This window comes from Haliotis rubra, unplaced genomic scaffold, assembly GCF_003918875.1.
Source record: "Haliotis rubra isolate DU_JTF1 unplaced genomic scaffold, ASM391887v1 Scf10, whole genome shotgun sequence".
NCBI lineage: Eukaryota > Metazoa > Mollusca > Gastropoda > Lepetellida > Haliotidae > Haliotis > Haliotis rubra.
Genome location: NW_025764892.1, coordinates 199,063 through 222,273, shown reverse-complemented (window position 1 = coordinate 222,273; position 23,211 = coordinate 199,063). Strand labels below are relative to the sequence as shown.

General features: G+C 40.4%; 1 protein-coding gene across 1 annotated transcript in view; it reads right to left on the bottom strand.

The window, feature by feature from the left end:
• Window positions 1-16,776, bottom strand: part of LOC124290386 (glutamate receptor ionotropic, NMDA 3A-like) — a 105,943-nt gene extending 89,167 nt beyond the window's left edge. Inside the window, exon 1 of the mRNA XM_046727122.1 lies at window positions 15,631-16,776. The gene's annotated coding sequence lies outside the window, so the exon portion shown is untranslated. The remainder of the gene's footprint in view (window positions 1-15,630) is intronic.
• Between the last annotated feature and the right edge of the window lie 6,435 nt (window positions 16,777-23,211).

Here is a 23,211-nt window from a genome sequence, read left to right as displayed (position 1 = left end):
GGTATTGTAAATCTATGTTAAAGTATGAAAGTTACGAGAGAGGCACTGCGGGTATTGTAAATCTATGTTAGACTATGAAATCTGTGTTCACATTGAACATTTAACACTCGATCATTATCACATCTGCACTGAAGCCACGAGTGAGCCTGATCTAACACGTTAGTGTATCCCCACTTACGCGAGGTGAGGGGTAAACATGTAACGCTTTATTTATATGACGCTAATATGATGACATTCCTAACGGTTCACGGTTGTGATTCTACAGGAAGTGTGTTTATGCTATGTGGGAGCGGACATCCGTGTAGCTAGTCAGGACCCACACCAGTCAGTTCATTACAAAACAGTTCCCTGAATAAACACATGGCAATATGCAGACCACCCCTGACCCCACCCACACCTGGTCACTGTCTGTCAGCAGGTTAGTTTAGAGCCTATCCTAGGTCAACACGGTTACACCTGGTGGAGAGATGAGCGGCAACTGATGGATTTGCGTAATAGCCATGTGGTATACATCCTAAGCGGACCATGAGCGCACCCGCCGCATACCAACATGTATCCTGGTGTAGCGTGAATCATGTAAAAAACAACCGAGCAAAGCTTGGATAAAAATGATTTGATAAGTATTCTTGGCTACACATTACGCGTAAGATGTATTTGATACTGATTTCATAGATGTATGTTGGAGCTTAAGCCGGCGCTGTGTTTCCAGCCTTGATAACGTTTGTCATTTTCGAGTGAAATTCTTTCATCTTATATATCATATTTCGCCATTAATTCACTAATATAATTTGTTTCGAAGAATTTTCTATTCATTCATTCATTCATTCATTCGGGGCGGTGTCGTAGCCTAGTGGTTAAAGCGTTCGCTCGTCACGCTAAAGACCCGGGTTCGATTCCCCACATGGGTACCATGTGTGAAGCCCATTTGTGGTGTCCCCCGCCGTGGTATTGCTGGAAAATTGCTAAAAGCGGCGTAAAACTGAACTCATTCATTCATTCCTTCCTTCCTTCATTCATTCATTCAACCATTTATGCATTGTATTACGGCACTTACGACACTCATAGCTCAAATTAATTTAACACAACACTTTAGGTGGCTTAATGAGTTCAGCTGAATATATAACTCTTGTCCTCAGGCAAAAAATACATAGTTCCACTGTAAAATTGAAGTTGACATTTTCGCAAGAAATACTAAATTTCACATTAAGTGACATATAAAACATCGATTACAACCACTACAAATATAATATTATAACGTCAGATCAAAATAATATCCATTTTAGGCTATCCCTTGAAACAGATTCCATTTGGTATTGAGAACAAAGCAGTTGTCAAAATCCACCAAATATCAATGATAACACCAGGTGTTTGCGAAAAGGGTAAGCATAACACCCACCATTCACATCATTTACCTATAAAGGTAAGTATTTATAGCGGTTCACTGCAGATCATCTGCCATGCGACAACGGGTTGTAAAACAAACCAGACAATCAAGTGATTGATAAACCAGAAAATCCGGTCGTTAATTTGAATTATGACTACTGTACTGTGCATGATGAGAGTGATGCCAACATCCGCCTACACCAAACACGTCCTCACAATCAGTGTCTATGACCCAAGCACCACAGAAGCATGAAACCCATACCTTCATGTGTGAGGGAACAATGAGGTCATTCAACTGCAATGATTAGATAGACAGTGCCGTGAGTCCATGCATAAGCTAGATATGATCTTAGTCGACACACATCTGGCTTGAGACAGTCGTTTTGATCTTGGAAGCATTGGAATTGCAGCCAGTCGAGTTTCTAATCTTACGCGTAATATGTAGCCAAGAATACTTATCACAAATGTGTAACGCCATATATTGTTTGGAACGATGTGACATTATGATGGCATTAAAAGGCTTGGAGAGAGAGAGAGAGAGAGAGAGAGAGAGAGAGAGAGAGAGAGAGAGAGAGAGAGAGAGAGAGAGAGAGAGAGAGAGAGAGAGAGAGAGAGAGAGAGAGAGAGAGAGAGAGAGAGAGAGTGCGAGAGCGTGTGTGTGTGTGTGTTTGCTGGTGGTAGTCCTTGATGTATCCCACCCTTAATTTAATGTGTTAAGCTCTCATGTTCCGTTCTCTGGGTAGAGGCTCTATTAACTAAACAGCAGCAAGATATACATGTGTATGTCTGAACAGGGTTCTACACATCCTACACACTTCTGAAAAGAAAACCGCAAGCCGATGATGAAACATTCGCTTAGGACTTCAAGAAATTGTAACGATCCATACTCCTTTCAGTCTAAAAGATTGCCAAGGTCTGTAATTAGGGAAGTACTATAACGTCAGAAAGTGGGATGCGTTTTAACCTAGAGCTGAGGTGAGGTGAAATTGGGTTTAACGTCGACCTTTAGAATATTTCGCTCATATGACGACGTGCATGCGTGTGTAAGTGTATGTGTATCTGGTTTTATAGTGCTAGCCCACTGAGATACCATGCCGCAGTGAAGCAAGAATACCCCACTCAGACACATTATACTGACTCCGAGCCGACCAGTCCTTGTTGTACCAATTTATGCCGAGCGCCAGGCAGGGACCAACAAGTACCATACTTTCACGTCTTTTGGTATGACGCTGTCGGGGATCGAACCCGCGACCTTCCGTTCTCCGGGCGGACGCTCTAACCACTGCACCACGGAGGCGGTCCTTTAACCTAGAGAAAGAACTAGTAACTGCCTTGTGTTATTCATGAACAAACCTATAAAAGACAGTTTGTCTTTTTTCCTATTTTCTAGATAATCTTTAAAGTCTTCGTAATGTATATCATTTCATTTTGGACATGTTTGATCAAAGTTGAAACTCCCTGAGAATAGGCTGTTTAAAACCATTCCGTTTTTTGCAACTATAATCGGGAAATGGGGTATCCTTGTGGTTAAATACATGAGAACATTAATCTAAATTCTGTTTGTCCTCTGCCACGATATTTTTGACAATGTTGCTAATGCGACGTAAAACACCATTAACACACTCACTTGGAACTATAAACTATACAAATTCTCATTTCAAAAATGCAGTGTAACTGTTTACGTTTCGTATGCTAATGAATACATTTTAAGGAATAGTATGCTTTTCCTGTTTGAATCGATGCACAGTAAATACTGGCATTACAAACAGTTCGACCTGGCTCCGTGGTTCCGTTGCAACTTCAAACTATGGAATGACCGCCTCCGTGGTGTAGTGGTTAGAGCGTCCGCCCGGAGAGCGGAAGGTCGCTGGTTCGATCCCCGACCGCGTCATACCAAAAGACGTTAAAATATGGTACTTGTTGGTCCCTGCCTGGCGCTTGGTAATAATGGGTACAACAAGGACTGGTCGGCTCGGAGTCAGTATAATGTGTCTGAGTGGGGTATTCGTGCTTCACTGCGGCATGGCATCTCAGTGAGCTAGCACTATAAAACCAGCTTAAGTCTGGGCTAGTACAAGCAGCCGCACATACACACACACACACACGCACGTCGTCATATGAGCGAAATATTCTCAAGCACGACGTTAAACCCAATTTCATCTCACCTCAAACTATGGAGCTGTATAATTACAGACAATTGCTTTGACTCCCTGTGTAAAACTAAAACCTGAGAGAATGGTTGTAAATCAGAAATATCCTCATCCGGATATGATTATTAGTTGTTGAATAGTTTCGAAACATTCTTCCCAGTGAGTGCATGTGGCATACAAGATGGTATTTAGGTCAGTAACGTTCGTTTATCTTACTTCACTCAACATTCTCACCATTCATTGAATAACCGACATTACACAAGAAACCCGCGCATTTGGTTCATCGCAGAACAAGTAATTGGATTAATGAATCCGGCAAAACAGCAACGGTGGAGTAAAAGATCGTTGCATGTGCTTATTAACGTGACCGCAAACATGAAATACATTTACTTCGGAAATGTACAATATACGTAAATATATGTGTTCATTTATCCAAATAAATTGTGATTTGTAAGCATGAAACACGTCATCCTTATTGTAAGTTTATGTGAAGATGTTTACTGAAATCGTCCATTTTATATCTAAACTGAAAATATAGTATGTTTCGAAAAGAAGTAATTTAGATTACAAATACTCCTTGGTCGTGTTAAACGGAGAATTTCAGAAGATATTCAGAAATATTATATAATTTAACCCCGGAAGCCACGAAAACGAACTGAAGAAAGAGTACAATAATTTCCTGTGCACATGGGAGAGGAACTGGTAAGTCTTTGATTTACTGATTGAACTAGGGAAAGTGCACGCAGTCATACCAAGTTAGACGATTACTGGGTTGAATTACGTCTATATGAAATTAATACAAACAAACTGAATCATGATTCACAACGGAACAGATACTGCAAAGGTATATTTTGAATAGAACGTGCATCCAGCAGAGTTTCTAGCACAGTTGTGGGCTGTTAGGCAGCTTCAGAAGTAGAACCTCTTCCTTGTCGTTTTTAATTATATAATTGTTTTTACACACCAACCTTGAGAAAACAAGATCGTCATAAAAGGTAGGCGAGTACACCTTTGGACAAAGCCAATATGACATTTCGATCTTCTGTGGAGAAACTCAGTGTGAAGACATTTCACCTTACCATGAAGACACTTAGTAGGTAGGAATAAGTACCTCCATGGACGAACTCACACCGAACAGTCTCCGAATGCATGATCCTTAACTTCTATTAACATTGTCGTAATATAGAAACCACCGCTTTTACATTTTTCTTGTTTTGAAACAAATACAAAGGTAAAACTCTTGCAATCAAACTATCTATATGATAATAATATTGACGAGAGCAAGGATATTTCAATGACTATATGTATCATATTCCAGGATAATGCAGTGTTAGCACACAGAGATCAGGGTTCCTCTAAGACCAAGGACTTCCATCCATGTGGACAACAGGACGTTAATCCTATCTGATTTGAGAAAGTTTTATGTATAAAGCCTGTGATAAATCAGTCCGCCCTGTCTGGGCCACTGGCTGACCCCAAGAGACAGGCCTTGATCATGGGGCAAGAGGTTATTCAAGTAGGCAACAGCAGGTGCCCCTTGTGGGGACAATCACACTACATAATGACTTTAGGACAATTACAGCGACTGTAGATAGACACTGCAGGAAGAACCGTGATCAATCTATGACAATCTAGTGGCTTAACGCGATCAACGGAATGCATGTAATATTGAGTAACGTTTGAATGTAATCTGATTTAAAACTACTTGAGTGCTTACATTGAAATTGAACATAATGGACGATTGATTCTGGGACAGATCGAAATTGATATTGAGCACACTGGTCGTATTTCGAAGCCAGTCATCAATTGATATGAACTTACATGAGCTCAATGAATGCTAAATCCTGCTCATTCCATTGATGGTCTCGCCGTGTGTCTGTTGGAGATACAACAGCTCCCCTGAGACCACCAGGATCTATTTACCGTCTGGGAGTAAATGCAATAGTACAGCGTTGTTTCTCAAGTTAAGTTAATCAATACAAACTGATTTCAAGAATTAAAATGCATTAGCCTGGGCTCTAACTACCATTACTGACAGAACGAATTAAAAGTTGTTTTTAAAGAAACAGGATGTATTCTTTCGAACAAAACATATTCTTAATTTACTTGAGATGACTATAATCATTCAATACACGTGTGTCTCGTCTAAGTAAGTACTGTCTTTATCGAAATAAACACATGCCTTAACTATTAAATATATGTACTGTGAACGTAACGGGATAAGCGTGAGAGTTTCACAGAATGCATAGCGGAGTGTTACATTATCATAGACAATGGTCAACAGGTTGAAGTCAACTTCTTCAAGGGACATTGGGACGTTGGAGCAGTAAGGAAGGATAACAATATGGATGAACAACTTCTTTATTACAATGACAGCGACGTTTCGGTGTATGGTTAAACAGCGTGATCAAGCAAGTGATGAACAGAATAAGGATAGAGATGCATACTACAAGTGTGAGGAAATGGGGAGCATGGAGAATCCAGGACACAACTTCGTGTCCATGTCCTTCGACGCTATATGGTGGGCCTTAACCCGCAGTGATGCTTACTGGTATCAACAGTTAGGAACTGGCCAAAAGTTCACTGACAGGACAAAGATCAAACATTGACAATGATAGTGTTGATCGAAGGTGTATGGGTGTCTGTACTAGGTTAAATTGATACGTATTAGTTAGCGTCGGTTGATTCGACTTCATTGTATCCATTGGTCAGGTAAGTAACACTTGCAATGTTATTACAAGGATCTTGGCGAATCAAGGCGTGTGATCAAGGCCAAAGAGATGCCACGCTTCAGTTGATTTCCCACAATTTTACTGATGACTTTTCATTGCAATTACGCAGAAGCCTTTAGCTTCGATTGCAGAATCTGATTTGAGGAGATAAATCAATGGCACCATAAACTTTGAGTGTAGTTATGAGATGAATGGGAAAGCAATCTGCAATTGTTTTGAATAAACTCAATGATTCAAACAGCAATTCAGTTTGGCGTGCTACGGGGCTGACATGAACTGTGAACTATTTGGGCCAACTCAATTTGTGTGAAACGAAGGACTTACCCCTTGTTAACATGCCCTACTTGGTCTTTTCTGTACACAAAACTGATACTTGAACAGAGGGCAAACAGACACACACAGATTCTCTCTCTCTCTCTCTCTCTCTCTCTCTCTCTCTCTCTCTCTCTCTCTCTCTCTCTCTCTCTCTCTCTCTCTCTCTCTCTCTCTCTCTCTCTCTCTCTCTCTCTCTCTCTCCCTCTCTCTCTCTGTGAATTTACATGTACATACGCATACACCGCCCTGTTATGAACCTACAGCTCAATAAATAGGTTAGCGTGTGACCGTATTATCACAATATCAATAGTATATCTGATATTTATACTCGCTACTATTCATTCGGGGTCATACATTTTCCATAATGAGGAAATTGTGAAATAATCAGTGTTTCCTTCTATTGAGAAACGACCATAATGGTATCAAAGGGCCAATCAGGCTTGGAGAACATGGCGCAAGTGTACCAGGTGGACGTTATCAGCAGTGATGAATAATCGTTTGGGTTGATCTCATTAATAATACCTTCCTTGCATAAGCTTTGTTGTGTAACGGATCCCTGAATGGTGTGTTGTGCGACGTACAGCGTGTGATGTGTTACATGTGACTGGTGGCGTGTGGCGTGTGGCGTGTGGCGTGTGGCGTGTGGCGTGCACCTGGCACAGTGTGACCTTGACGTCCACCGTGCACCGTGTGAAATATGACCTGTGACGTTCATCGTGCACCATGTTGTTACGGTTTGGAAATTACTGAGATAAAAGGCTTGTGAGTCCCCTTTAAACTTGCAAAATAAAACACAAACAAGTCAATAGTGCTCAATGTGCTCAATAAACAAGGTTACAATGAATGACAGTACAGATTTCCAATACAATACAATTGAGTCACAAATCTAAAATATTAACTCACAAATCAAAATATTAACTCACCAAAGCATTGATACCCCCAGTAATAACGGATGACCGGATTGAAGATTGTTGACAGCTGTTGAAAGTTCAATGTAGACGAGTGGTAGGTCTCTCGAGTGTTGAAACGTCGATGTTAGCAGACAGATGAGCGTAAATCCAAAGCAGCGCAGTAATCCCCCTACATCTCCGCAACCATCCCTTATATATGTATACCTATTATACAGTTATACATATTTCTAGCAAAATCCTACCAACGCTACGAATTTCTCACAGCTTACAGCATCCGCCGGAAGCAAAGCAACAACAAAGAGGAGATAACTCCAGCTTACTCTTAACAGGTGAAATTACATAGCCTAAGTTCAAGATACGAGGTCAAATCCACACTAAGCGCTATAAACTTTTGTGACCGATAATAACTAAAAGTTAATTACCGTTACATTTTAATTAACAAAAACATCCTCATAACAGAGTCACGTGTGAGGTGCAATGTGTTACGTGTGACCTTGACGTGTACAGTGCACCGTGTGGTGTGTGTTGTTTGAGGTGCAACGTGACGTTTGACCTGTGACGTTTGACGTGCACATTGTGATGTGTAATGTGTGAAGTGTGACGTGTGACGAGTGATAGTGACGTTTGGCGTACGATGTATGACGTACGTGCCACGTGTAACTGGAGTTATATCCATACGTCAAAACACCACTATTAACGACATGTTGCCATTGGCTGTAAACAACAGCTTCATAAACATCCCAGCATCCTGTGGATGCTGAACATATGTGCTGAACCTGATTAAATCGTCAGTCGACACGCATAAACGAGCCCTTAATGAAAGAGGGAGATGAGATACAAACATACCATTAAGGCCAAAGCTATGTGGCATAACTAAGTTGTTTCAAAACCTATCCAGGTGTAAAACATGTCACTGGCGATTCCCGTCATCACCAGCTAAGAGCAAACAGCTATCACCCTTAAAAACCCGGATACAACACAATTCCCTGTTAGCAGCGTTATGAAAGGTCCGAGGTACAAGTACTTAATGACCGGAGTAACATTATGGTCAATGCATGGGACTTGGTAACACCACCTTTAGCCATAAATGGACGCGAGCTTAATGTAAAACGTCTGGAACATGTAAAGAGAGTGGTTGCTGGATTAGTGTGCTCGTACGACGACAGAAGAACACTAAGCTCTGTTACCGTGTATGTGCCCGTGTTTTTAAAGATTATATTTAATCTCCTGTGATCATATCGAATTCCCTTCTTACTTACTGTGTCATAGTTATAGCTCCTTTGTGATTACAAAGTGAAACTAACATCGTCAGAGATTCGGTTTTATTCTTTGATGCCACTAGTAAATACTTATTCGGATGTTTCGTTCGAGTGTTTCATTGTTATATTTGTTAACGCTACTGAAAAGAAGTTGGAGACCATTCGATTTCTCATATTACTGTAGTTAATCTGTCATAGCATTTTAGATGAACTATCTTAACAGGAAGGAGACGCGTGCTCGTTAAATTCTATATATTTCTAGCTCGGTATTTGTGAAAAGGATATACATGTATGTATAATTTGTGCACACGCTGTAATCCCCTACATGCGATCAGCGTTAATGGTTATGGTGAGAGCATAATGTTCATAAAGTAAATATAGTTTTTATGATTTTATCGAAGACTGCTCTGTTTCAACGCATGTGTATATGTAATGTGTGGATGTGCCGTTTTACCACTTAGCATCTCACGAAGGGAACAAGCACACATGGAGGTAGATGATCCTGACCAAGTTGGCATGTAAGACATCTGATACGGAGTGACCAACATGGCCTTGCTAGGCCTTACTGAATGCAAAGCCCATGAATGTATAATAATTCTATCCTCTAAAGAGGCAAGTCTAGATAAGCGCTCTCGCCAATCTGTTAGAAGAATATTTATATTTTTTTTAGAAATTATTATTTAAACTATTCATTATTATCTTAGAGATTTGAGCAAGTCTAGGATCAACAGTGAAGTTCGTGAACGTGGTGTCATAAATATGTGTTCTGTATGTGTTCTGCATGTGTACCAAATGTGTTCTGTATGTTTTATGTCATTATCTCATCATGTGTATCAGTGTTGTGACAATACCTATATTATGCATGAACTGAGATCGAAAGTATGCTTGGTGCCTCCTAGAATCAATCATGGATTATAAGGTATCTGTGTATATGACATGGTAATTCTGAGTTTCTTAAATGATGACAGCATGAATTTTCCGGTTCAAGAACTGACAACTGATCTATTTAAATCGTACTTTATTGAAATTACATATCACATCTGTGTGCACGAAGTGAGATCACATGAGATCACATATGAGATTAAGATATCGTTTGGTACTGTCAAGCAGATGGAAATCCGACAAAATTGCCAGCAGGGTTGTCGCGCGTCACAGCGAGATGACACACTCTGGGAAGATTATCACACAACCCTAAGCCATGGCTGTCACTACTGAGAGATTTAAGGCGGTGTAGAAATGTCGCTTTTAATATTCCCGACGTCAGCGGTGTAACGAAGGCGCCGTATCCCATCCGAAATTAGTCTTTTCCCCATTATCGGGATTTTCTGAGGGCCCTTCTCGTTGCCTGCTCCTCCACTGGCTAACAGCTCCCCTAGGCCTATCCAAACCCAGCAATCCAATTTTAGACACATTCTTGAAACTATATTTTGTAAACTGGTGCCCACCTCAGGCTAGATCTATTTTGTTCAGAGAGATCTATGCCCATGTGTATTAAGCACAGTGTTCCGACGTCATCCCAAGATTCATCATAGAATGTGTAGAAGTGTAATGGAGAAGGAGAAGGAGAACCTGTTCTCTGCATGATCCACAGAGCAGCTACACTAGAGGGGGTCTTCTTTTCAAACACCCATCCCATCCAGCCAAGCAATGAGTATGTCCAAAACCTCAATACTCAATCGCCCTCGAGCCGTGGGACAGGAAGGACTACTTTTGAGCCGGATTCTTCGATAAAGTTTCTGGGACCGGTTTGAGATGAGAGATCGATCTATGACAGGCTTATTAGATTTTCTTGCAATTTTCTGTTTTGTCTAATCGCCAATTATAGACTTTGTTGGTCACAGAGACTGCGGCCCATAAGGCACAGGTCTACTTGAGATCGGCTGATTATTAGTGGTGGGGAGAGCTCCCTTCGTTTACATGGATCGGCGAGGGGAGTCAATGAAAGAAATATGCCTCTCACTGTGTCAATATTCAGCTTGCCCGAAAATAGAGAAATGGAAACCTTCCAAATGTGTCGACATTTGATGTGTAGCAGGGACTGTGCTGTATTTGGGAGCGGCAGCACGCAGGAATCGTCGTTACAGACCTCGATGGAAGGATCACAGAGAATCTCCCATCGCTTTCCCTTATCCTTCTAATAAAACATTTTATAGATAATAGATTAACACCAACCCCGGAACCAAATGTGACTTAAAGAGCTGAGCGACACAAAGAGTGACGGTTCATTTTTGTATGGGTAGGTAATGAATAGTACTGTTCACACGGTCGTTAGATAACTAGGATCTTCGACATGGATAGACATATGAACGATACTGATCAAAAATATTTTTCAAACAATACCCAAGGATGGATAGGACCATAAAGAGGTCCCTGTGGTTTGTCTGTTTCCTCGGCTACAACGCCATTCCTTCAGGTACTCACCCCAAAATGCATCTCCTTAAGGTAACCTATCCCACAATACATATTCTTAAGGTACCCACCCTATGTTGCATCCCCTTAAGGTGCCCTGCCATAGAATGCCTCGTCTGACGTTAACCTTCTCTACAATACATCATAGTATGGTGATCTACCTTCAGTTGTTGGCAATATATATCCTGTTTTTATATTGTATTGTCTTCTGTAATTAAGCTAAGTTACATACTAGTTTTCTATTCATATTTGTAATCTTCTGGTTAGTTTTACTGTCCTTCGCTGACAGTTTTTTTCAAAATTAACCATTATTTATTCTAGAATTACTACTTATTTTTAGTGACGATATTGCTGAAATATTGTCGATGTGACTTTAAATCTTAACTCACTCACTCACTCACTACAATACATCAGCTCAAGATATTCTATCCTACAATCCCTTTAGGTATTCACCCTATAATGCTTCTCTGTAAGGTACCCTACCGTATAACGCATTTCCTCAATATTCCCTTCCCTACAATAAATTTCCTTCAGTTATCTTTGGGTAAAAGGTGTTAGTTTGTCAAAGTTTGTTATCAAAGGGAAATGGGCATGCGGCCCTTGAGCAGTCATTTTATTGAGCAATTACACAGTCTTTTAGGTTGGACACGCTTTATGCTGGTTTTGTTTACACCCATGTCACTGACAAATGTGTACGGTTTGTGTAAGAGGACTATTTGAGAAACCATACATCATGCTTAATAGTACCGAGGTGCGATTAACGTCGGCATGACGTCTTACAGACGTGGCCACTTGAGTGTCAAACTAGACGGTCGGCGACGATTGACACCAGTGCTAACTGCACTCAGTGTAGCGTCAACATACAATCAACGCTCACTGTACTTGCAAACTTAAACCACTTAACTCAATCTGGAAATGACAGTTTTATTTCACAATTTATTCCAATGGCGTAAGACGAGAGTGATTGATGCTACAGAGTCTGTCTTGCGTCACCTGATTGAGATCTATTACGGCACTGAATCAGTGATATATGACCACATTAGTGTTTATAACCACTCGTCTACTTCCGGTATCTGCGCGTTAGAATGACGCGAGTGAATAACGATATGAGTATCGTAAATATCCAAGGCCATACATTGTCAGGTCTCCTCATCTGATCACTATGGCAACAGCAATCAACACACAAACGTACTGCACGTATGCAGTAAAACTGTTGCATTCTAATCATCCCATTTGTTGGACGTTGTTTGTCTTTTAATCCCAATGCTATCATAAATAACCGTTTGACTGACGGTGGAACAGTGCTTGACGTCATGCATAAATCTGTGAGACCATGACATGTATCGACTTAGTGCTAATGGTAGTTTGCCAGATCATATTTTGATAACGTGTAATTTATGTTGATGTGTATTACCTCCATTAATATCATAATGAAGTTGTATACAGCCTTGCTGGATCATCGTTTGGACATCATGTAATTTATTCTTGATATGTGTGACCTAACATCACGCTCTAATGAAGTCCAATACAATCTTTCCAGATCATTGTTTTGATATCATGTAATATATGTTTGATCTGTTTGACCTCACTTAATATTATAATAACGCAGTGTACAATGCCATTAGAACACTGTAATGTATGGGTGACACGTTTCACTTCAGGTAATATCCTGATGTCATTGCGGCTCATCCAGATTAATGTCTTGACGTCTGGTAATTTATGTTTCATGTGTTTGACCTCACTTAATATTATACCTCACTTAATATTAGAAATAACGCAGTGTGACAACCACGTTTTGGCATGATGTCATTGCGTTTTATCCAGATTGATTTGTTGGTCTGGTTTGTTGTTTCAACGCCGACCACTCAGCAATATTACAGTAAATATATTGGCGTTGGTCTGTAAATAATCGAGTCGGGACCAGCTACATGGCGGCAGTCTGATCAACAGCATGACCAGACAATCAGTGATCAACATCAAGTAAAAATCGACGCAATGACGATGACATGTGCCGAGTCAACGAGCCTGACCACCTGATCCCGCTAGTCACCTCTTACGACAAGCATGGGTTACTGAAGATTAATTTCGAAGCTCTCTTAGCGCTAAGATAGTCGTAAGTCTATGTTAATGTATGACACTTACGACTATCTTAGCGCTAAGAGAGCTTCGAAAATCTAGGCCCTGAAGACCAGTTCTAACCCGGATCTTCACGATCTTTATGTTTGAAATGTTTGCGTTCTAGTAATATCATAATGACGTTGCGTATAATCTTGCCAGGTTATTCTTTTACATCGTGTAATTCATGTTTGACCCCACGTTGATGCCATCCACACACATATACGAAACGTGCCAATGGCATGTGTATCCCGTGCAGTGGATGATAACGTAGTCTTGTACAACCGTACGTACAATAATGTCGCCACAGTCTTGCAAATGATTTCGTATAGCCTTGTATTGATGTCATGTTGTATTGATATTATGTTGTATTGATGTCATGTTGTATTGATGTCATGTTGTATTGATATTATGTTGTATTGATGTCATGTTGTATTGATATCATGCACACAGAGTCCTAACGTCTCAAGTTTCATGACTGAAGCAGCAAAGTCGTTTAAGGTGTATTGGAACTCATCAAAACCTTCTTGGATACTGGCTTATAACGACGCATAAAATATTGGTACAAAGCATACCACCGGAAGACGATTAAGAGTAATTAGAACCCAAATGTGCCACAATGAACGCCGAGGAATAAAGAATTGTTCGTAATAGAAATAAATCGATTTTTGGCTCTTCTTGTGATGCAGTAACATGTTTTAAAAGCTACACTTTCCAATTAATTTGGCCGGTGGCTTTAGCCATCTAAGCATCTATGAAAAATAAAATTTACTTGTAAAAATGTTACGAGCGATAGGGAACCAGTGATACGGTGTTGTTTAACGATGCATTACTCCCCATAGCTGTGAAAACACATCCGTACATTGGTGCAATGTGATAACACCTATGTATCATTTTCTTTGTTATCCACGAGGAGACATAGGTGCAATGATAACAATCATAGTGTTGACATTATCATTTACTTTGTTAACAAATATTACATTTGCTTTAAATCGATGTCTCATGTGTACACTGTTTCAAATAAATCACAAAGTGGGTCTGATTACATACTGTAGCTTGTTTTAGTTGGTGGCTTGCGCATGTTTTCTCTAGCTTTGGCCATATTTTCCAATATATATATTGTTTTTTTGAAATCACAGTTTAAACAAATGTTGTTAATGGTTATTTCCGTGATTAATAAGCAATACGCTAGGCCAAAATGAATCTGATTCTGTTTCTGACAGGTCTTCAGTTACAGGGATCATGCCGTGACTTACATGAATCAGTTCAGGGGCCCATTTCACAAAGCGATCTTAGCGCTGCGACCTGTTGCGTGTGGACTACGCAAGTTATAAGAGTTAAGAACGCTTTGTGAAACCGGACATATCAAGATAACCTATGCATTTTACTCAATTTCAGAACAAGAAAATTAAACGTCTTTCTCGGTGAAATTGAATAATTATGTTAATGTTATGGATGACTATCGATTTTTCAGTTTGCAAAATATGACTGTTTCAGTGAGGTCACGGGTAATCGCTTGGGGACTGTAATAATGAAAGTTAACTGTTTAGGGAGAAGTATAATAAATATTAAACAGTTCACCTGCAACCAGCCCTGTAGGTAAAAAAAATATAAAATCAAACGATAACTCAGAATATGTTGACGATGACGAGGACGACGATGATAATGATGATGATACAGAATTGAAAGCATATCCTCTTTACAAGAAGTCTATGTTAAAATAACCTTAATAATCTCTAATAATCTATATACCTAATATATGTTTGTGTCATTAAACTAGAATAACAAGAGTGTTTGCACCGCCTGTTACTCTATGATGGTGTGAGAGCATCACCTATTGTCAACGTTGATATTGCTTTGCCTCGGGACACAGCTGTGTACACAAGGTACATTAGAAGGATTGTGAGGACAGTGAAGGCCCAAAACACACAGCATCTCGTTAGGCGTAGCGTGTATTTTTCCACAAACAATGCCCATTCCGATAATGTATTAAAGGCTCGTCTGTGAGGAACTGGACCCTTGACCATCATGCTTATCACAGTCAGGCGTCCGATATATAGTATACTTTTGTACCTTGCCATATTTTCATCACTTGGAACAAACTTCAGTGTTGGAATCAGATTAAGGTAATCCGTATGTTTCCAATCTCTGCATGTCGTTGGTGAATGATTACAAAATTAATAAGCCCTGATGTCAGAGAAAAGGAATGTAGGTGAAATAATTATATATCACACATAGAATTATCTGGTTGTTCTATGGTCTGAACACTTACCAACTGCGTTATGACAAATATGTGCCAGCTGAAAAGATATGTTTTACATGTTACACAAGTACGTTTTAAAGAAAGTAAGCTTACCCCTCTTTTGTCGCCAGCCGTAATGTAACCAAGCAGTGGTAGACCCAACCCCTTTGCTAACACAGATACTGCTTGGATAGTTCCAGTGGTTCCAAACGCCAACACAAACGAAGCTCTAGTGGTGATGATGTACGCTTCCAAGTCGGGTAAATCCTGTGGAACCAACCGATCTTTAATGTACAGTGATCCGTTGAGATTGTATTCGCAACCCTGTTTGAGAAAGCCCACGGTGTTTTCCAGGAGATCGACGCTGTTGGCACAGTGGGTGGAGGTGGTAGCGTCACACACCACCACCACAGCCACTTGAGAGGCTGAGTTCCAAATTTCAGCTGAAGTATCCGTGAGAAGATTCGCGGATAGTAACATCAAGATAGCGAACATTTCATCCAGGCGTGTCACCTCGGTTGGCACCGTCCTCGCGTCGTCGTCGACGTCGTCGCTCGTGAACCGCACCCAAATGAAGAAACATCAGAGGTAGCGAGTACAGCGCCTGTAGTCATCGCTTGACGAAAGTTTATAACTCAAACAAACTTTCTTGTCAAGAGACGTCAATACGTTTTCCTAAAACCATCCTCCTTAGGCAAGGATCTTTATACAATCGTTAAGTCCCGAGCGGCGTAACAGTAGTGCCGGCTGTAGTAGAACTCGCTCCTCAACTGCCAATATATCCGGATGTTGCTCATTGACGAGTCGCAGCCGATGAAGGCAGCGGCCAGCCAGCCAATGTTGGGAGGATTGGAGGATAGAGCGCACTCGCATACCCAGCCTGGCTCTGAATCCTCACACGGATAGCGCGAGGCACCTGGCTCTGTGGTCGATACATGTGTATATCGACAGTCGTTCGGCGGTCAGACAGGGGTGGGAAGTGGACGTCGATAGCCAGTGTCCATTGGCTTGTGTGCGTGGAAGCAACTGGTTGCGGAATTGGTCGTGAGCGCAATAGAATAGCTAATACGCTATAAATACTGGAAGAAGAAGCATGGCAACGCAGGTATTGATGTATGAACTAAATTGCAGATTCATTCAATCATCGAGTACAATACGGGCCTGATGCAAGGCACCTGTTAGACCTGTTAGACAGAGGAGTGGTTTAGAGACTTGGAACACTGAAGCCGTACTGGACTGCCCATTAGGATGTGTGATCGATATGGCATTTAAACTTTTGTCCCTAGCATGGGTTCGTCACTGGATCTGATCTGGATTGCTTTTATTTAAATATATTTATGTGTGCATTATGTATTAATGTATCAGGTCATGGTTAGGTTTATGTCCAAGACACCGAGAACGTATGAACCTGCACTATATTCCCATTGCGATTAAGGTGTCAGGATCTGTAGGTTTGGCATATAAACAACTTTTTACAGCATGGCAAGCTAGTTATTAATGTACCAGTTATCTGTAAGTAACGCTTTTTCTATGTCAAGCTAAAACATAACTCACTTTGTTCAGAATGGTGTATAACAGACCCCGAGGTTTGTGAAGGCAGAATGAAATGTGGTTGATCGTTTTTATCAAATTCTCAGTCACTTGAGCTGCGGTATCAGTGACCGTATAAAATAGGCGCGTTAAACTAGAACAAATTATTCATTTGTTCCGTCGACTCTTCGCATCAATTTTCCTTTTTTACCTTTTTTTGTAGATATTCCGATACGATTCCGTGACTAGTGTCAGTTACTTTGTAAACCAACTGCTAGCAAAAAAATTACCAGGCCCACAAAAACTATTTTCTGAGACTCAGTTGCTTGGTAAGACAGCTTTTTGTCACAATGTAATACGACTAAAAAACGGCTCTGTAAGAGCAAAAAACTAATCTATATATCTACCTTCCGTAATGATTAACATTTATCTGTTGTGGAATAAAAATATTTTCAATGTAAATTTTACTAAGTGAATTCCAAATTTGAATTTGCAGAAGGGACGGTCGGGTAGCCTAGTGGTTAATGCGTTCGCACGTCACGCCGAAGGCCCGGGTTCGATTCCCGACTCTGGTACAATCTGTAAAGCCCATTTCTGGCGTCCCTCGCCGTGATACTGCTGGAATATTGCTAAAAGCGGCGTAAAACAAAACTCACTCACTCAATTTCACTCACTCAATTTGTAGAATGATCATTTGAAAGTCATTGAAATTGTATTCATTGTATTTAGCAATTGTATCCCTGAGAGTTCTACTATGATAAATTAACGTGGACGTCACAATCAGGTGTTGGTGATGGTAAAGTAAGCTGACTGGATTTTTTTGTCTGCAATGCTTAGTGAAGGATGCCGGTTCTGATAAACATACATACTCAGGTAATGTATTGTAGATCAATCAGTGTTACTGGCTGGTTTGCTGACACCGTGCAAGATCGGAAGGAGCATTAGGTCGTTATCACTAATCCATGGTATTTGGAATTGCTCCTACTTGTGCTTCTTACCTCGTCATAAGAGGATATCGGGTGGATCGGGTGACCACTGACTGACTGACTGAGTTTAGTTTTGCGCCGCTTTTAGCAATATTCCAGCAACATCACGGCGGGGGACACCAGAAATGGGCTTCACACAATGTACCCATGTGGGGATTCGAACCCGGGTTTTCGGCGTGACGAGCCAACGCTTTAACCACTAGGCTACCCCACCGCCCCATCGGGTGACCAGGCTCGCTGACTTGGTTGACAACGCATCCTCGTACCCTGACTGCATAGATCGATGTTCACGGTATTGATCACTGGACTGACTGGTCCAGACACGATCATATTCAGGCAGCGTGGCAAAACAAAACACACACACCCACCCCAAAAACCCCAAAAACAACAAAACAACAACAACCAAACACACACACAAAAACAAACAAACACCAAAAAAAAAACAACAACAACGAAACAAAACAACAATAACAACAAAAACCAACAGTGTTATCAGAGCGCTTTACCTGGAGTCAGGATGTGCAGTTCTTAATGTTAAAAATATAGTGACAGGTGTTAATTTTTCACGCCTATATGAATTGAAATCTGTGTCAGCGGATGATCCAGACAGCGTTATTCTATCTAATACACACGTGTCACTGAAGTAATATATTGACCACAGAATTATACATTTGTCACGACATGGTAATAAGTATGTTTTTAATACTATTTCAGTCCTATCATGAGGCATTTTTATGAAAGTCCGAAGTACGAACCTTGCCATGAATGTTTGTAGGGTGAGCTGGGGCGAGATACGAACATGATGATGTGTCACTTGCTCGAAATTGTGTAAGCTAATATTGATCTACGAGGCAGTCGTTAAACCATTGGTTAAGTGAATCTTTACTGAAGTAGTACGAGAGTATTCGGCAATTCAGGCTGAGTGGCCAGAGTTCGTCATTATTGACGATTGTTAATTGTACGAAGGTGGCCTGCAGACGGATCCCTGATTGAAATATTAAACTCAACCCAAGAGAACACCCTGTCTGGAGTATCTACGAAACTAATTCCATTGAATAAAGCAAAAACCCGTGAAGATTATATGAGCGACTCACTGAATATCAGTGATAACACCAGGTGTTAGTAATAACGGCTTGCCATGTCCTGACCTTCCGGTAGCTCTCGCCACTCATTCATATTTCCTGAAAAATAATCGTTTGTTCATTTTAAGACACACAGCACTACTCTGCTCTTAGGTCATTTATGCACTTAAGTCAAATTGATTCACATAACATGCACACACTGTAAAAACAAACAAAAATAACATTCCTAACTGTCGATAAGTTTAGTCATTGTTGAATGTCAACAGCATAGCTTTCTTAACAAAACACTAAACACTATACAAAGGTCACGCCAGGGTTCATCTGATATACGACTTGTCTACCTCTGAGTGTATATAATATCTAACCATCATAGGAAATAAGGTCGAAAGAAAAATATTTTTCACGACACAAGTGTTTCATGAAATAATGAGATGGTTTCAAAATATTGCAAAGAAGGACATTCTCGGAAATTAGGTAATCAACACTGACGTATGTTGTCTCATTTTGACCGGGAGCATATAATTTCACATGTATATAATTGACATTTTAACGTGCTTCACTGTTCATGTAAGTTACGGATACCTTCACAGACTTCCTGGAACTGATAACTTCATGAACGTATATTTGATCTTTGTCCATATTGCGGGTACCTGTATCCTTCCAAGGTCTTCTAGAACGGATTTCTTAGTGAGCATATATTTGACCTTTTTATTCTCCTCGCTGTACAAGTATCCCATCCCTATTACTCCTACTGGAACAGAGAACATCATTACTCGTTTTACTGTGCTCATTGCACATGAAGGTCATTGCAATGCAGACGGTACCTTTTAATTACTAACAACTCATTAAGCGATGTATCTGATGCAGCAGTTCCGAATCAGGTCACATGCGATCGCCTCTGTGGTACTCAACGGTTATTAGACATCACTACTGCGTGAGTGTTGACTGATGAGCATTTTGATGGATTACGATAATTTTGATAGAATGGTTGATGAATTATTCACAATGTAAATGACTGAAGTTATGATTTATTAGCGTGGATGAACCTACTCGAACATCGACCAGTGTCCATTTCCTTCAGACTTGGTGTCGATTTGGCATTGTTGAAACAAATTGATAGCCGTTAATGTTCTCTTGGCAGAGTCTACTTAGTGTTCAGCAGCTAGTTCAACACGAAAATCTCATAAGTAACTTGAGTTCGTATGTTGTTGGTTCCTTTCACGTGGAACAACTCTGTTTTTGGGAGACACATGGGATAGCCTTTGCTGTGCATTTGTTCTATACTTTGTCGCGTGTGCATGTGGGGATAGTCTCTGTTATTAACTAGGCATAGTCTACCTCCCGTTGGGAATAATAGCCACAAATAACACTCTTTGTTAAGAACTGGGTAGATCCACTTTTTATGAGGTATCTTCGTATTTCATGGTCCATGAGTATTTTGCTGTGACGACCATGTATACATCAGACAATCTTTCGTGATCCCTGGGTGCCATTATTTTGTTGTGACGACCACGTATACATCAGACAGTCTTTCGTGATCCCTGGGTGCCATTATTTTGCTGTGACGACCACGTATACATCAGACAATCTTTCGTGATCCCTGGGTGCCATCATTTTGTTGTGACGACCACGTATACATCAGACAGCAGTCTTTCGTGATCCCTGGGTGCCATCATTTTGTTGTGACGACCATGTATACATCAGACAATCTTTCGTGATCCCTGGGTGCCATCATTTCGTTGTGACGACCATGTACACATGGATGCTCTGTATTTGGACCTGGTTATCTTCGGTTTTGTTGCGAAGATCGTGTTCCCTTCGAAAATCTTTCAGGATTATTGGATACCAGTACTAGTTTTTTTTTGTTTTGGTATGTTCATGTTCACATATGCATGGGATAATGATCTTGAGTCTTCTTGAGTTGATATTTGGATTTAGTGTGTAAACAACGCAAATACAATTATCATATTTGAGTCTCGATACCATAGTCAGTATAATTAATTTTTGTATTTATATTTGCTTTTCAACTTCCGTAATTTCTTTTCTATATTTTGCGTAATATTGTATGAGCACTGACAATTAAATCGATATTTAAAGATAAGTTTTATATAGAAATAACTTACTTGTAATTGGTAAAATTACAGATTACATTTCTGGTAAGTTTAGAGCCTTACGGTTCATATAACCTCACCTTGCTGTTGGTCTCTTCGGAAACCATGACAACAATGGAACAATTGTTATAATGCTCAGTGATAAATGAAACACATTTTCCCTATATAAGTGCCATCATCGGTAATATAATTCAGTCAAGCCTTTGTATTATACAATTTATGCCCATCCTAGTTCGTGCTCTATTGCATGGGGCTGCTTCACACACCACCAACGATGAACAATGCAAATAAAAGGAACACGTATACTACATGAAACAGATGGCACCGTTGATAATCAGGAAAGTACTTTTGCACATTAACAACAGATGTGAAAGCCACCTATTGGAATATTGTAGCTGTTATAGTCATACCACTGATTTATTGACGTTTATACTAATGTACGCTTATATTCAATCCGTCACGTTAAATAGTATTATCAGACGTATGATGATTTTGTGAGAGCCATTAGTATAAAAAATAACAATTTATCGGAAGGAGCCAACCTTATCCAATTGTGGATGGGCTAAAGTGACACATTGTGTTGTTATCTCAACCGGTATAATTGCTTCCCCACTTTGTACTATACGTGCTCGTATTTGTTCAGGTGAACACGTGATTAACAGGTCAGTAGGTCAGGGTACGCTCAGCTGTTCGTGAATACGTGTTATCATTATCATCACTGTTTGACAGTGGGTTACAGGCACATGCCTTGGATACTGGCGAACACGTAAAATGGATTCTGTTTTTTTCAGATTATGGAAATATTTTTGGCGTTTATAAATGTATTTATAATTAATGTTCTGTGCGTTTTGTTTCTTCGTCAAACTGATGTATGACACAGATCGTCCATTCTTAAACAATGGTAATGCGTCAGTTGGGTCTACATACTTAGCAAATCTCGGGTATATGGGCAGACCATGTTTGGAAGCCTCTACTTTGCGTCAAACAAACCACTATGTTGTCTTCCTTGCTGCCTGTTCCACACATGGTATCCCTTCACACCGATGTGAAACAATAAACAATTTCGGAGACCATTACTTTCTGTAGTAAAATATCAATTTTCAAAGACCTGCCTCGTGTTAACAATAATTTACGAGACATTAAGAACAATCAACGTGATGAAACTCATTGATTCAAAACAAAATCCATACTGTAATCCTCAAAGGTTCTGACAGGGGCCCACGGACACGCGCATTCCTCTCAGTAACATGGAACCGGAAGTGACCTCATAATTCCTGCAATATCCCCCCAGTCTGAAAGCCTGGGAATTCTATTCTGCGCAGCTAACAGCTGAATACGTTTGCTCTGAGCACTAAATGATCACTGGAGTATCAGTTCAACCCATTTTAAAGGGACTATCCGAGCATAAATTTTAAGATTTACCAATCATGCATATTTTGACTAATGTAGACATTTAATAGCGTAGGACACTGCTTCTGAAAGCTGGTATACCCTTCTGGTGTTCAAGAACATATATTCTGGCTGGGAAAGTTTAATTCTTCTATACAAAGTAAATGTGTGCGTGTGTGCGTATGTGCGTGTGTGTGCGTGTGTATGTGTGCGTCTAAGTGTGATCATGGTGAATGAAATGACAGAGATTGTTTTCTATTATAGCAAAATCTGTCACCAAAACTATTTCAACGAGTTTGTCTACACATATTAGAGTAAGCAAATGTGTTGTAACTCAGCTGTCAGCAACATCCCAGTATATGTAACTAACTCAGGCCAGGCAATCCAGTGAGTTATGTAAATCAAAACAACGAGCCATGCCACTGATGTTGATGGTGACAACTTCATCCCTGATGGGTCGGCACGAATGGGGTACCCTGGACCTCACTGGTACAGTCAGGGGATCCACACAGTCATGTGACCGCCTCCGTGGTGTAGTGGTTAGAGCCTCCGCCCGTAGTGCGGAAGGTCGCGGGTTCGATCCCCGACCACGTCATA